Source organism: Ranitomeya variabilis, chromosome 2, assembly GCF_051348905.1.
Source record: "Ranitomeya variabilis isolate aRanVar5 chromosome 2, aRanVar5.hap1, whole genome shotgun sequence".
NCBI lineage: Eukaryota > Metazoa > Chordata > Amphibia > Anura > Dendrobatidae > Ranitomeya > Ranitomeya variabilis.
In genome coordinates, this window is record NC_135233.1 from 875,818,236 (window position 1) to 875,834,539 (window position 16,304).

Here is a 16,304-nt window from a genome sequence, read left to right on the forward strand (position 1 = left end):
TTTGTTACTGAAAGAGCCCCCTTGTGCAGCGGTAATGCTGCACAAGGAAAACGTAGCTCTTTTACTTTTGCTCCTTGCACATGCAGAACTTAACACTTATTATAAAATTTGTCCACTGATACCGTGAGACCGTCCCGGAGGTAGGACTTTCCTTCGCAATGGGATGCAGCACAGCCGGCATTTCTACCCCCTTGGTGCCGTGCGCCGGCACTCCTCAGCGTGGTTTGAATCTGTCCCGGAGCCTGCGCTGTTATGTTATGCCTTGGCCATGCACACTTAGCGCTGCCCATCATCTGACATTATTTGGTGTCAGGCTGGCTGCGCCCGTGCGGCCGCGCTGGCCAAGATCCCGCCTCGCAGTGTCTTCTGATTTAATCACACTGCGTGCCTGGGATCCATGGGCATGTGCAGTGCATATCTTAACCTCAGGCTCTCACTCTTCTCCCTCCGCCTTCTTCAGACTGTGCGCCGTCACCTGATCCCTAATAGCATGCCATGGCCGTGACGCCGCACAGTCTGAAGAAGCTGGAAGGAGGGGAGTGAGAGGCGAGGATATGCACTGCGCTTGCCCATGGATCCCAGGCATGCAGTGGGATTATATTGGACGACACTGCGAGGTGGGATCTCGGCCAGCGTGGCCGCACAGGCGCTGCCAGCCTGACACCGAAATGATGTCAGAATACGGGCAGCGCTAAGTGCGCCTGGCCAAGGGATAACATAAGAGTGCAGGCTCCGGGACAGAATCAAACAATGCTGAGGAGGCGGCGCACGGCACCAAGGGGGTAGGAATGACGGCTGTGCTGCGTCCCATTATGAAGGAAAGTCCCACCTCCGGGACGGTCTCACGGTATCAGGGGACACATTTTATAAGTGTTTAGTTCTGTGTTTGCAAGGAGCATAATTAAAAGAGCCACCTTTTCCTTTTGCATCCTTAGTGCTGCACAAGATGGCTCTTTCAGCTACAAACACCTTGGGGGGGTTAAAGGTTCCCTTTCGACTTGCTGCAATCTGGCTTCGGCCTACTCTGTGTTCCTCTGCTCCTCCTGCTGTCCCTGGGCTCCAACACCGCTAGTTGCTGCCCGGAAGTGCTGTCTGCACAGTCAACTGTTGTGAACTCCGTTTTCAGGCTCCCTCTTGTGGTCACAGATGGTATTGTGTGACTTTGGTTTTTTGGCTCCCCCTGGTGGTTTGGTTTATTATCCTGTGGGTCTGGCTGGATCAGCTGCCTCGTTATTCTCCAGGGAGGCTCCTATTTATCTCTGCTTCACTTCCACTTGTTGCCGGCTGTCAATGTATTCAGTGCTATTCTGATTACTCCTGATTATCTCGTTTTCTGCCTCTTCAGGATAAGCTAAGTTCTGTTTGAATATTTTTTGCTCATCTGCCTGCAATATGATTTCTGTGTATGATGAGTCTAGTCCAGCTTGCTAATATGTGATTTCTTGTTGCTGGTAAGCTCTGGGGTACGGAGTTGCTTCCCCCGCACCGTTAGTTGGTACGGGGGCTCGAGCAATCTCTGCGTGGATATTTTGAATAGGGTTTTTTATTGACCGCACAGTTCCCTTCCTATTTTCTGCTATCTAGTATTAGCGGGCCTCATTTGCTAAATCTGATTTCATCTCTGCGTTTGTGCTTTCCCCTTAACTCACCGTTAATATTTGTGGGGGGCTATTTTATATCTTTGGGGTCATTCCACTGAGGCAAGAGAGGACTTTCTTTCCCTCCAGGAATAGTCAGTTTCTCAGGCCGTGAAGAGACGTCTAGGATTTTCAGGTAACGTTCCACAGCTGCCTATAGTTGTGTGCGGATAGGATCAGGTTGCGGTCAATCTAGTTACCACTTCCCCAGAGCTAGTCTTCTGTTCAGTTACTTAGCTAGTCCGACCTGCGATCCTTGCCACTAGGATCATAACAGTACAGCCGGCCAGTAAAGTGTTAATTGTATGGCAGAAGCAGGAGAAAAGAAGCTTGGAGAAATTTTTTTTTTTTTTTTTTGCCGTGTGTCTAGCTGCTGTGTGTCTGGCTTCTCTCCTCCTCTTAATCTTGGTGTGGCTCTGAGTTCAGCTGCTGATATGGATATCCAGAGTTTAGCCTCCAGTGTAGATCATCTTGCTGCAAGGGTACAAAGTATTCAGGATTTTGTTGTGCACAGTCCTATGTCAGAGCCTAGAATACCTATTCCGGAGTTGTTTTCTGGAGATAGATCTAGGTTCCTGAATTTTAAGAACAATTGCAAATTGTTTCTTTCTTTGAAACCTCGTTCCTCTGGGGATTCTGTTCAGCAAGTTAAGATTATTATTTCTTTCTTGCGTGGCGATCCTCAAGATTGGGCTTTCGCATTGGCTCCAGGGGATCCTGCATTGCTCAGTGTGGATGCGTTTTTTCTGGCCCTTGGATTGCTCTATGAGGAACCTAATCTTGAGAACCAGGCTGAAAAAGCGTTGTTGGCCCTCTCTCAGGGGCAAGATAATGCAGAGGTGTACTGCCAGAAATTTCGGAAATGGTCGGTGCTTACTCAATGGAATGAGTGTGCCCTGGCTGCAAATTTCAGAAAAGGTCTTTCTGAAGCCATTAAGAATGTCATGGTGGGGTTCCCTACGCCTGCAGGTCTGAATGAGTCAATGACTCTGGCCATTCAGATTGATCGGCGTTTGCGGGAGCGCAAACCTGCGCACCATTTGGTGGTGTCTTCTGAACAGACACCTGAGTCTATGCAATGTGATAGAATTCTGACCAGAAGTGAACGGCAAAATTATAGACGGCAAAATGGGTTGTGCTTTTACTGTGGTGACTCAGCTCATGTTATCTCAGCATGCTCTAAGCGCACAAAAAAGATTGATAAATCTGTCACCATCGGTACTTTACAGCCTAAGTTTATTTTGTCTGTTACCCTGATTTGTTCCCTGTCATCTTACCCGGTTATGGCTTTTGTGGATTCAGGTGCTGCCCTGAGTCTGATGGATTTGTCATTTGCCAGGCGCTGTGGTTTTGTTTTGGAGCCTTTAAAATTCCCTATTCCACTAAGGGGAATTGATGCTACACCATTGGCTACGAATAAACCTCAGTACTGGACACAAGTGACCATGTGCATGACTCCTGTTCATCAGGAGGTGATTCGCTTTCTTGTATTGCATAATTTGCATGATGTTGTCGTTTTGGGCCTGCCATGGTTGCAGACTCATAATCCAGTCCTGGATTGGAAAGCAATGTCTGTGTCAAGTTGGGCTTGTCAGGGAATTCATGGCGACGCTCCTGTGGTGTCAATTGCTTCATCCACTCCTTCTGAGGTCCCTGCGTTTTTGTCAGATTACCAGGATGTATTTGATGAGCCCAAACTCAGTTCTCTACCTCCTCATAGGGATTGTGATTGTTGTCATGATCTCAATGGCAAGAGAACATAGCATCAGCATATATAGGAACTAGCTCTTGGAAGATGGGAACTGAGCTGACCATGAACTAAACCTAACACACAACTAGCAGTGGCCGGGTAGCATGCCTACGTTGATTCTAGATGCCCAGCACCAGCCGGAGGACTAAATAATGCTAGCAGAGGAAAATAAGTCCTAGCTCACCTCTAGAGAAATACCCCGAAAGGAGACAGAGGCCCCCCACATGTATTGGCGGTGAATTAAGATGAAATAACAAAACGTAGTATGAAAATAGGTTTAGCAAATTTGAGGTCCACTTACTACATAGCAGAAGACAGAAAGAACACTTTCATGGTCAGCTAAAAACCCTATCAAAACACCATCCAGAAATTACTTTAAAACTCTGGCATTAACTCATAACACCAGAGTGGCAATTCCTGTTCACAAGAGCTTTCCAGACACAGTAACGAAACTACAGCTGTGAACTGGAACAAAAATGCAAAAACAAACATGGACAAGAGTCCAACTTATCTAGTAGTTGTCTAGGAGCAGGAACAAGCACAGAGAGGCTTCTGATAACATTGATGACCGGCAAGCAACTAACAAAGCAGCAAGGTTATATAGCGACTCCCACATCTTGATGGGAACAGGTGAACAGAGAAGATGAAGACACCAGTTCAATTCCACCAGTAGCCACCGGGGGAGCCCAGAATCCAAATTCACAACAGTACCCCCCCCTCAAGGAGGGGGCACCGAACCCTCACCAGAACCACCAGGGCGATCAGGATGGGCCCTATGAAAGGCACGAACCAGATCAGAGGCATGAACATCAGATGCATTCACCCAAGAATTATCCTCCTGGCCGTATCCCTTCCACTTGACCAGATACTGGAGTCTCCGTCTGGAAACACGAGAGTCTAAGATTTTCTCCACAACGTACTCCAACTCACCCTCAACCAACACCGGAGCAGGAGGCTCAACGGAAGGCACAACCGGTACCTCATACCTGCGCAATAATGACCGATGAAAAACGTTATGAATAGAAAAGGATGCAGGGAGGTCCAAACGGAAGGAAACAGGGTTAAGAATCTCCAATATCTTATACGGGCCGATGAACCGAGGCTTAAACTTAGGAGAAGAGACCCTCATAGGGACAAAACGAGAAGACAACCACACCAAATCCCCAACACAAAGCCGAGGACCAACACGACGGTGGCGGTTGGCAAAAAGCTGAGTCTTCTCCTGGGACAACCTCAAATTGTCCACCACCTGCCCCCAGATCTGATGCAATCTCTCCACCACAGCATCCACTCCAGGACAATCCGAAGATTCCACCTGACCAGAGGAAAATCGAGGATGAAACCCCGAATTACAGAAAAACGGGGACACCAAAGTGGCAGAGCTGGCCCGATTATTGAGAGCGAACTCCGCCAATGGCAAAAAAGCAACCCAATCATCCTGGTCAGCAGACACAAAACACCTCAGATATGTCTCCAGAGTCTGATTAATCCGCTCGGTCTGGCCATTCGTCTGAGGATGGAAAGCGGACGAAAAAGATAAATCTATGCCCATCCTAGCACAGAATGCCCGCCAAAATCTAGACACGAATTGAGTCCCTCTGTCAGAAACGATATTCTCAGGAATACCATGCAAACGAACAACATTTTGAAAAAACAGAGGAACCAACTCGGAAGAAGAAGGCAACTTGGGCAGAGGAACCAAATGGACCATCTTAGAGAAACGGTCACACACCACCCAGATGACAGACATCTTCTGAGAAACAGGCAGATCTGAAATAAAATCCATCGAGATGTGCGTCCAAGGCCTCTTAGGAATAGGCAAGGGCAACAATAATCCACTAGCCCGAGAACAACAAGGCTTGGCCCGAGCACAAACGTCACAAGACTGCACAAAGCCTCGCACATCTCGTGACAGGGAAGGCCACCAGAAGGACCTTGCCACCAAATCCCTGGTACCAAAAATGCCAGGATGACCTGCCAACGCAGAAGAATGAACCTCAGAGATTACTCTACTGGTCCAATCATCAGGAACAAACAGTTTATCAGGTGGGCAACGATCAGGTCTATCCGCCTGAAACTCCTGCAAGGCCCGCCGCAGGTCTGGAGAAACGGCTGACAATACCACTCCATCCTTAAGGATACCTGTGGGCTCAGAGTTACCAGGCGAGTCAGGCTCAAAACTCCTAGAAAGGGCATCCGCCTTAACATTCTTAGAACCCGGTAGGTATGACACCACAAAATTAAACCGAGAGAAAAATAATGACCAGCGCGCCTGTCTAGGATTCAGGCGCCTGGCGGTCTCAAGATAAATCAAATTTTTGTGGTCCGTCAATACCACCACCTGATGTCTGGCCCCCTCAAGCCAATGGCGCCACTCCTCAAAAGCCCACTTCATGGCCAAAAGCTCCCGATTCCCAACATCATAATTCCGCTCAGCGGGCGAAAATTTACGGGAAAAGAAGGCACAAGGCCTCATCACGGAGCAGTCAGAACTTTTCTGCGACAACACTGCCCCAGCTCCGATCTCAGAAGCGTCGACCTCAACCTGAAAAGGTAGAGCAACATCAGGCTGACGCAACACAGGGGCAGAGGAAAAACGGCGCTTAAGCTCCCGAAAGGCCTCCACAGCATCAGGGGACCAATCAGCAACATCAGCACCCTTCTTAGTCAAATCGGTCAATGGCTTAGCAATATCCGAAAAACCAGCAATAAATCGACGATAAAAGTTAGCAAAGCCCAAAAATTTCTGAAGACTCTTAAGAGAAGAGGGCTGCGTCCAATCACAAATAGCTTGAACCTTGACAGGATCCATTTCAATGGAAGAGGGGGAAAAAATATATCCCAAAAAGGAAATCCTCTGTACCCCAAAAACACACTTAGAACCCTTCACACACAAAGAATTAGACCGCAAAACCTGAAAAACCCTCCTGACTTGCTGGACATGAGAGTCCCAGTCATCCGAAAAAATCAGAATATCATCCAGATACACAATCATAAATTTATCCAAATAATCGCGAAAAATATCATGCATAAAGGACTGGAAAACTGACGGAGCATTTGAAAGACCAAAAGGCATCACTAAATACTCAAAGTGGCCCTCGGGCGTATTAAATGCGATTTTCCACTCATCCCCCTGCCTGATTCGCACCAAATTATACGCCCCACGAAGGTCAATCTTAGAGAACCACTTGGCCCCCTTTATGCGAGCAAACAAATCAGTCAGCAACGGCAATGGGTATTGATATTTAACAGTGATTTTATTCAAAAGCCGATAATCAATACATGGTCTCAAAGAGCCGTCTTTTTTTGACACAAAGAAAAAACCGGCTCCTAAGGGAGATGACGATGGACGAATATGTCCCTTTTCCAAGGACTCCTTTATATATTCTCGCATAGCAGCATGTTCAGGCACAGACAGATTAAATAAACGACCCTTTGGGTATTTACTACCCGGGATTAAATCTATGGCACAATCGCACTCTCGGTGCGGAGGTAACGAACCAAGCTTGGATTCTTCAAAGACGTCACGATAGTCAGACAGGAACTCAGGAATTTCAGAGGGAATAGATGATGAAATGGAAACCACAGGTACATCCCCATGAGCCCCCTTACATCCCCAGCTCAACACAGACATAGCTCTCCAGTCGAGGACTGGGTTGTGAGATTGCAGCCAAGGCAATCCTAGCACCAAATCATCATGTAGATTATACAGCACCAGAAAGCGAATAATCTCCTGGTGATCCGGATTAATACGCATAGTTACTTGTGTCCAGTATTGTGGTTTATTATTAGCCAATGGGGTGGAGTCAATCCCCTTCAGAGGAATAGGAGTCTCCAAAGGCTCTAAATCATACCCACAGCGTTTGGCAAAGGACCAATCCATAAGACTCAAAGCGGCGCCAGAGTCGACATAGGCGTCCGTGGTAATAGATGACAAAGAGCAAATCAGGGTCACAGATAGAATAAACTTAGACGGTGAGGTGCAAATGGAAACAGATTTACCAAGCTTTTTAGTGCGTTTAGAGCATGCTGATATAACATGAGTAGAATCACCACAATAGAAACACAACCCATTTTTCCGTCTAAAATTCTGCCGCTCGCTTCGGGACAGAATTCTATCACACTGCATACTCTCTGGCGACTTCTCAGTGGACACCGCCAGATGGTGCACTGGTTTGCGCTCCCGCAAACGCCTATCGATCTGAATAGCCATTGTCATGGACTCATTCAGACCCGCAGGCACAGGGAACCCCACCATAACATCCTTAATGGCATCAGAGAGACCCTCTCTGAAAGTCGCCGCCAGGGCGCACTCATTCCACTGAGTAAGCACAGACCATTTACGGAATCTTTGGCAGTAAATTTCCGCTTCATCTTGCCCCTGAGATAGGGACATCAAAGTTTTTTCTGCCTGAAGCTCCAAATGAGGTTCGTCATAAAGCAACCCCAAGGCCAGAAAAAACGCATCCACATTGAGCAACGCAGGATCCCCTGGTGTCAATGAAAAAGCCCAGTCTTGAGGGTCGCCCCGGAGCAAGGAAATCACAATCCTGACCTGCTGTGCAGGGTCTCCGGCAGAGCGAGATTTCAGGGACAAAAATAATTTGCAATTATTTCGAAAATTCTGAAACCCAGATCTATTCCCCGAGAAAAATTCCGGCAAAGGAATTCTCGGCTCAGATACAGGTGCATGACAAACAAAATCTTTCAAATTTTGTACCTTCGTGGCGAGATTATTCAAACCTGCAGTTACACTCTGAAGATCCATTACAAACAGGTGGACACAGAGCCATTCAAGGGTTAAGAGGAGGTAAGAAGCAGCTAGACAGCAATTAAGGGCTAGACAGCAAAACTCTGAAGGGAAAGAAAAAAAAAAAAAAAAAAAATTTCCCTTAAACACTTCTCTATCTCCTGCTTCAGCCCAAACATTAACACTTTGCTGGCCGGTCAAACTGTCATGATCTCAATGGCAAGAGAACATAGCATCAGCATATATAGGAACTAGCTCTTGGAAGATGGGAACTGAGCTGACCATGAACTAAACCTAACACACAACTAGCAGTGGCCGGGTAGCATGCCTACGTTGATTCTAGATGCCCAGCACCAGCCGGAGGACTAAATAATGCTAGCAGAGGAAAATAAGTCCTAGCTCACCTCTAGAGAAATACCCCGAAAGGAGACAGAGGCCCCCCACATGTATTGGCGGTGAATTAAGATGAAATAACAAAACGTAGTATGAAAATAGGTTTAGCAAATTTGAGGTCCACTTACTACATAGCAGAAGACAGAAAGAACACTTTCATGGTCAGCTAAAAACCCTATCAAAACACCATCCAGAAATTACTTTAAAACTCTGGCATTAACTCATAACACCAGAGTGGCAATTCCTGTTCACAAGAGCTTTCCAGACACAGTAACGAAACTACAGCTGTGAACTGGAACAAAAATGCAAAAACAAACATGGACAAGAGTCCAACTTATCTAGTAGTTGTCTAGGAGCAGGAACAAGCACAGAGAGGCTTCTGATAACATTGATGACCGGCAAGCAACTAACAAAGCAGCAAGGTTATATAGCGACTCCCACATCTTGATGGGAACAGGTGAACAGAGAAGATGAAGACACCAGTTCAATTCCACCAGTAGCCACCGGGGGAGCCCAGAATCCAAATTCACAACAGATTGTGCTATAAATTTGATTCCTGGTAGTAAGTTTCCTAAGGGATGACTTTTCAATTTGTCAGTGCCGGAGCATGCTGCTATGCGGAGTTATATAAAGGAGTCTTTGAGGAAAGGACTTATTCGCCCCTCCTCCTCCCCTCTTGGTGCGGGGTTCTTTTTTGTGGCTAAGAAGGATGGTTCCCTGAGACCTTGTATTGATTATCGCCTTCTAAACAAAATCACGGTCAAATTTCAGTATCCTTTGCCATTGTTATCTGATCTGTTTGCTCGCATTAGGGGGTCTAGTTGGTTCACGAAGATAGATCTTCGTGGTGCGTATAACCTTGTGCGTATTAAGCAGGGTGATGAATGGAAAACTGCATTTAATACGCCCGAAGGCCATTTTGAGTACTTGGTGATGCCTTTTGGACTTTCTAACGCTCCTTCTGTCTTTCAGTCCTTTATGCACGACATCTTCCGCGAATATCTGGATACATTTATGATTGTGTATCTGGATGATATTCTGGTTTTTTCGGATGATTGGGAGTCCCATGTTAAGCAGGTCAGGATGGTGTTTCAGGTCCTGCGTGCCAATGCTTTATTTGTGAAGGGCTCAAAATGTATTTTTGGAGTCCAGAAGGTTTCTTTTTTGGGTTTCATTTTTTCTCCTTCTGCTATTGAGATAGACCCAGTCAAGGTTCAGGCTATTCATGACTGGACGCAGCCTACATCTGTTAAGAGTCTTCAGAAGTTCTTGGGTTTTGCTAATTTTTACCGTCGCTTCATCGCTAATTTTTCTGGTGTTGTTAAGCCATTGACGGATTTGACCAAGAAGGGTTCTGATGTTACTAATTGGTCTACTGCGGCTGTGGAGGCCTTTCGGGAGCTGAAGCACCGGTTTTCTTCGGCTCCGGTCTTATGTCAGCCAGACGTCTCCCTTCCTTTCCAGGTCGAGGTTGATGCTTCTGAGATTGGAGCGGGGGCTGTTTTGTCGCAGAGAAGCTCTGATGGCTCTGTGATAAAGCCATGTGCTTTCTTTTCAAGAAAGTTTTTGCCTGCTGAGCGGAATTATGATGTTGGTAATCGGGAGTTGTTGGATATGAAGTGGGCATTTGAGGAGTGGCGACATTGGCTCGAGGGAGCTAAGCATCGTGTGGTGGTCTTGACTGATCACAAGAATTTGATTTATCTCGAGTCGGCCAAGTGGCTGAATCCTAGACAGGCTCGTTGGTCAATGTTTTTCTCTCGTTTTGATTTCGTGGTCTCATACCTGCCTGGTTTGAAGAATGTGAAGGCTGATGCTCTTTCTAGGAGTTTTGTGCCTGACTCTCCTGGTGATTCAGAGCCAGCTGGTATCCTCAGAGAAGGGGTGATTTTGTCTGCCATCTCCCCAGATTTGCGACGAGTGCTGCAGGAGTTTCAGGCGGATAGACCTGACCGTTGTCCACCGGAGAGACTGTTTGTCCCGGATAGATGGACCAGCAGAGTTATTTCCGAGGTTCATTCTTCGGTGTTGGCAGGCCATACTGGGATTTTTGGTACCAGAGATTTGGTGGCTAGGTCCTTCTGGTGGCCTTCCTTGTCACGGGATGTGCGTTCCTTTGTGCAGTCTTGTGGCATTTGTGCTCGGGCTAAGCCTTGCTGTTCTCGTGCCAGTGGCTTGTTGTTACCTTTGCCTGTCCCGAAGAGGCCTTGGACGCACATTTCCATGGATTTTATTTCAGATCTCCCTGTCTCTCAGAGAATGTCTGTCATTTGGGTGGTGTGTGATCGTTTTTCTAAGATGGTCCATTTGGTGCCCTTGCCTAAGTTGCCTTCCTCCTCCGAGTTGGTTCCTCTGTTTTTTCAAAATGTGGTTCGTTTGCACGGGATCCCTGAAAATATTGTTTCCGACAGAGGATCACAGTTTGTGTCTAGATTTTGGCGGACCTTTTGTGCTAAGATGGGCATTAATTTGTCTTTTTCGTCGGCCTTCCATCCTCAGACGAATGGCCAAACCGAGCGCACTAATCAGACTTTGGAAACCTATTTAAGATGTTTTGTTTCTGCTGATCAGGACGACTGGGTGACTTTTTTGCCATTGGCCGAGTTTGCCCTTAATAATCGGGCTAGTTCTGCTACTTTGGTTTCGCCTTTTTTTTGTAATGCAGGGTTTCATCCTCGTTTTTCCTCGGGTCAGGTGGAGCCTTCTGACTGTCCTGGAGTGGATGTTGTGGTGGATAGGTTGCATCAGATTTGGAATCATGTGGTGGACAATTTGAAGCTGTCACAAGAGAAGGCTCAGCGCTTTGCCAACCGCCGTCGCTGTGTGGGTCCCCGACTTCGCGTTGGGGACTTGGTGTGGTTGTCTTCTCGCTTTGTTCCTATGAAGGTCTCCACTCCTAAGTTTAAGCCTCGGTTTATCGGTCCTTATAAGATTTTGGAAGTCCTTAACCCTGTGTCTTTTCGTTTGGACCTCCCGGCATCATTTGCTATTCATAATGTGTTCCATCGGTCGTTGTTGCGGAGGTATGTGGTGCCTGTGGTTCCTTCGGTTGAGCCTCCTGCCCCTGTGCTGGTTGAGGGAGAATTGGAATACGTGGTGGAGAAGATCTTGGATTCTCGTATTTCTAGACGGAGGCTTCAGTATTTGGTTAAGTGGAAAGGCTATGGTCAGGAGGATAATTCCTGGGTTGTCGCCTCTGATGTTCATGCGGCCGATTTGGTTCGTGCCTTCCATGTGGCTCACCCTGATTGCCCTGGGGGTTTTGATGAGGGTTCGGTGACCCCTCCTCAAGGGGGGGGTACTGTTGTGAACTCCTTTTTCAGGCTCCCTCTTGTGGTCACAGATGGTATTGTGTGACTTTGGTTTTTTGGCTCCCCCTGGTGGTTTGGTTTGTTATCCTGCGGGTTTGGCTGGATCAGCTGCCTCGTTATTCTCCAGGGAGGCTCCTATTTAGCTCTGCTTCACTTCCACTTGTTGCCGGCTGTCAATGTATTCAGTGCTATTCTGATTACTCCTGATTATCTCGTTTTCTGCCTCTTCAGGATAAGCTAAGTTCTGTTTGAATATTTTTTGCTCATCTGCCTGCAATATGATTTCTGTGTATGATGAGTCTAGTCCAGCTTGCTAATATGTGATTTCTTGTTGCTGGTAAGCTCTGGGGTATGGAGTTGCTTCCCCCGCACCGTTAGTTGGTACGGGGGCTCGAGCAATCTCTGCATGGTTATTTTGAATAGGGTTTTTTATTGACCGCACAGTTCCCTTCCTATTTTCTGCTATCTAGTATTAGCGGGCCTCATTTGCTAAATCTGATTTCATCTCTGCGTTTGTGCTTTCCCCTTAACTCACCGGTAATATTTGTGGGGGGCTATTCTATATCTTTGGGGTCATTCCACTGAGGCAAGAGAGGACTTTCTTTCCCTCCAGGAATAGTCAGTTTCTCAGGCCATGAAGAGACGTCTAGGATTTTCAGGTAACGTTCCACGGCTGCCTATAGTTGTGTGCGGATAGGATCAGGTTGCGGTCAATCTAGTTACCACTTCCCCAGAGCTAGTCTTCTGTTCAGTTACTTAGCTAGTCCGACCTGCGATCCTTGCCACTAGGATCATAACAGTCAACAATTGCTGCTGTGTTATTGGGGTTCAGTAACGTTAGCTGTTCCCCAGCTGTGTGTGCGGCAATCCCTCCAGTCTGCTCCTCCTGCTGTCCCTGGGCTCCAACACTGCCAGTTGGTGCCCGGAAGTGCGGTCCGCACAGTCAACAGTTGCTCCTCTGTTATTGGGGTTCAGTAACATCAGCTGTTCCCCAGCTGTGTGTGCGGCAATCCCTCCAATCTGCTCCTCCTGCTGTCCCTGGGCTCCAACAGCGCCAGTTGGTACCCGGAAGTGCTGTCCACACAGTCAACAGTTGCTCCTCTGTTATTGGGGTTCAGTAATGTGAGCTGTTCCCCAGCTGTGTGTGCGGCAATCCCTCCAATCTGCTCCTCCTGCTGTCCCTGGGCTCCAACACCGCCAGTTGTTGCCCGGAAGTGCTGTCCGCACAGTCAACAGTCGCTCCTCTGTTATTGGGGTTCAGTAACATCAGCTGTTTCCCAGCTGTGTGTGCGGAAATCCCTCCATCTGCTCCTCCTGCTGTCCCTGGGCTCCAACAACGCCAGTTGGTGCCCGGAAGTGCTGTCCGCACAGTCAACAGTCACTCCTCTGTTATTGGGGTTCAGTAACGTCAGCTGTTCCCCAGCTGTGTGTGCGGCAATCCCTCCAATCTGCTACTCCTGCTGTTCCTGGGCTCCAACACCACCAGTTGTTGCCCGGAAGTGCTGTCCGCACAGTCAACAGTCGCTCCTCTGTTATTGGGGTTCAGTAACATCAGCTGTTTCCCTGCTGTGTGTGCGGCAATCCCTCCAATCTGCTCCTCCTGCTGCCCCTGGGCTCCAACAACGCCAGTTGGTGCCCGGAAGTGCTGTCCGCACAGTCAACAGTCGCTCCTCTGTTATTGGGGTTCAGTAACGTCAGCTGTTTCCCAGCTGTGTGTGCAGCAATCCCTCCAATCTGCTCCTCCTGCTGTCCCTGGGCTCCAACAACGCCAGATGGTGCCCGGAAGTGCTGTCCGCACAATCAACAGTCGCTCCTCTGTTATTGGGGTTCAGTAACGTCAGCTATTCCCTAGCTGTGTGTGCGGCAATCCCTCCAATCTGCTCCTCCTGCTGTCCCTGGGCTCCAACAACGCCAGATGGTGCCCGGAAGTGCTGTTTGCACAGAGCCAAACACCTCGCCAATGTGTTAGTGGGGTTTAGTAACGCCAGCTGCTCCCCTGCTGTGTATACAGCAATGTGTCATGCGACCACCACGCTGGCACAACTAATTAAATTAAAGGGAACCTGCCCCCCCCCCCCCCGGCGTTTGTTACTGAAAGAGCCACCTTGTGCAGCAGTAATGATGCACAAGGAAAAGGTGCCTCTTTTCGTGGTGCACCTTGCACACGCTGAACCTAACACTTATGAAATGTGTCCCCTCACACCGTTAAACCGTCCGGTAGGTGGTACTTTCCTTTGTAATGTGACGCAGCACAGCCGTCATTCTTACCCCCTTGGCGCCGTGCGCCACCTCCTCAGCGTTGTTTGAATCTGTCCCGGAGCCTGCGGTGTTATGTTATCCCTTGGCCATGCACATTTAGCGCTGACCGTCTTCTGACATTATTTGGTGTCAGGCTGGCTGCGCCTGTGCGGCCGCGCTGGACGAGATCCCGCCTCGTAGTGTCTTCTGATTTAATTCCACTGCGGGCCTGTGATCCATGGCCATGCGCAGTGCATATCTTCACCTCCGCCTCTCACTCATCTCCCTACGCCTTCTTCAGACTGTGCGCCGTCAGCTGATCCCTAATAGCCGCACAGTCTGAAGAAGCCGGAGGGAGGGGAGTAAGAGGCGAGGATATGCACTGCTCATGCCCAAGGATCCCAGGTCCGCAGAGTGATTACATTAGACGACACAACGAGGTGGGATCTCGGCCAGCGTGGCCGCACGGGCGCAGCCAGCCTAACACCAAATGATGTCAGAAGACGGGCAGCGCTAAGTGTGCATGGCCAAGGGAAAACATAACACCGCAGGCTCCGGGACAGATTCAAACAACGATGAGGAGGGGGCGCACGGCGCCAAGAGCGTAAGAATGACGGCTGTGCTGCGTCACATTACAAAGGAAAGCCCCACCTACCGGATGGTTTAACGGTGTGAGGGGACACATTTCATAAGTGTCAAATTCAGCGTTTGCAAGGACCATAATTAAAAGAGCTAACTTTTCCTTTTTCAGCATTAGTGCTGTACAAGATGGCTCTTTCAGCAACAAGCGCCTGGGGAAGGGGTTAAAGGTTCCCTTTCAACTTGCTCCAGTGCAGGCTTCGGCCTACACTCTGCTCCACCTGCAGACCCAAGGCTCTAACACCGCCAGTTGGTGCCCGGAAATGCTAGCTGCACAGACAAAAACACCCATCACTGTGTCAGTGGGGTTCAGCAACGCCAGCTGCTCCCCTGCTGTGTAGCCGGCAACGTGTCCTGCAAACGTCACGCAGACACAACAGACCTAAAGCTGCTGCCAGTGCAGGCTTCAGCCTACACTCTGCTCCCTCTGCTACTCCTGCTGACCCTGGGCTCTAACAACGCCAGTTGGCGCCTGGAAGTGCTAGCTGCACAGACAAAAACGCCCGTCACTGTGTCAGTGGGGTTCAGCAATGCCAGCTGTTCCCCTGCTGTGTAGCCGGCAACGTGTCCTGCAAACGCCATGCAGACACAAGAACTGAAATTGAAGGGAACCTGCCCCCCCCCAGGCATTTGTATGTATGACAGCCTCCTTGTACAGCAGTCATGCTGCATTTGTGCAAGGTGTCTCATAAACTTATTCTCCTTGCGCACGTGGAACTGAACATGTCTAAAATGTGTCCCCTGAGACCATCAAAACGTCCCTCAGGTGTGACTTTTCTTTGTAATAACACGCAGCAACCCCCTTGGTAGCGCTGCCCGTCTTCTGACATCATTGTTTGGCTGGCTGCGCCTCTGCGGCTGCCCTGCCCGACACAACGCCCCTCGGTGTCTTATTTCTTTAGAGTGCGAGGGTGTGATTGATGGGCATGAGCAGTGCCTATCTTCGCCTGTCACTCATCTCCTTCCGCCTTCTTCACACTGTGCGGCCTCATGGCCGTGGCATGCCATAAGGGATCAGCTGACGCCGCACAGTCTGAAGCAGGTGTAAGGACCCGAGTGAGAGGCGAACATATGTACTGCGGAAGGCCATGAATCAAAGCCCCGCAGTGTGAAACAATGTATAGACACTGCGGGGCTGGGATTCATGGGTATCGCGAACCGCACCGGCTGACATCAAATGATGTCAGAAGAATGACAGCGCATGGCCAAGGGATAACGCAACAGCGCAGATTCCTGTACAGCAAAATGCGATGCTCAAGAGGCTGCACCAAGCACCAAGGTGGTATTTTTGCCAGCTGTGCTGCGGCTCGTTAAGAAGGGAACTCCCGCCTCCAAGACAGTTTTGACTGTATAAGGGGCTAAATGTTATACGTGTTTCATTCATCGTGTGCAAGGAGCAAAATTAAAAGAGCAACCTTTGACTTGTGCAGCATTACTACTGCCCAAGGTGTGGCTCTTCTAGTTTATAACACGTGAGGGGGGGTTAAAGGTTACCTTTAAAATTGGTTCAATTAGGCTTCGGCCTACACTCTGCTCCTCCTGCAGAGCCTGGGCTCTAACACCGCCAGTTGGTGCCCGGAAGTGCT

General features: G+C 48.8%; 1 protein-coding gene across 2 annotated transcripts in view; it reads right to left on the reverse strand.

The window, feature by feature from the left end:
* Positions 1–16,304, reverse strand: part of LOC143808071 (putative cation-transporting ATPase 13A4) — a 730,794-nt gene that overhangs the window by 594,864 nt on the left and 119,626 nt on the right. The window lies entirely within an intron of this gene.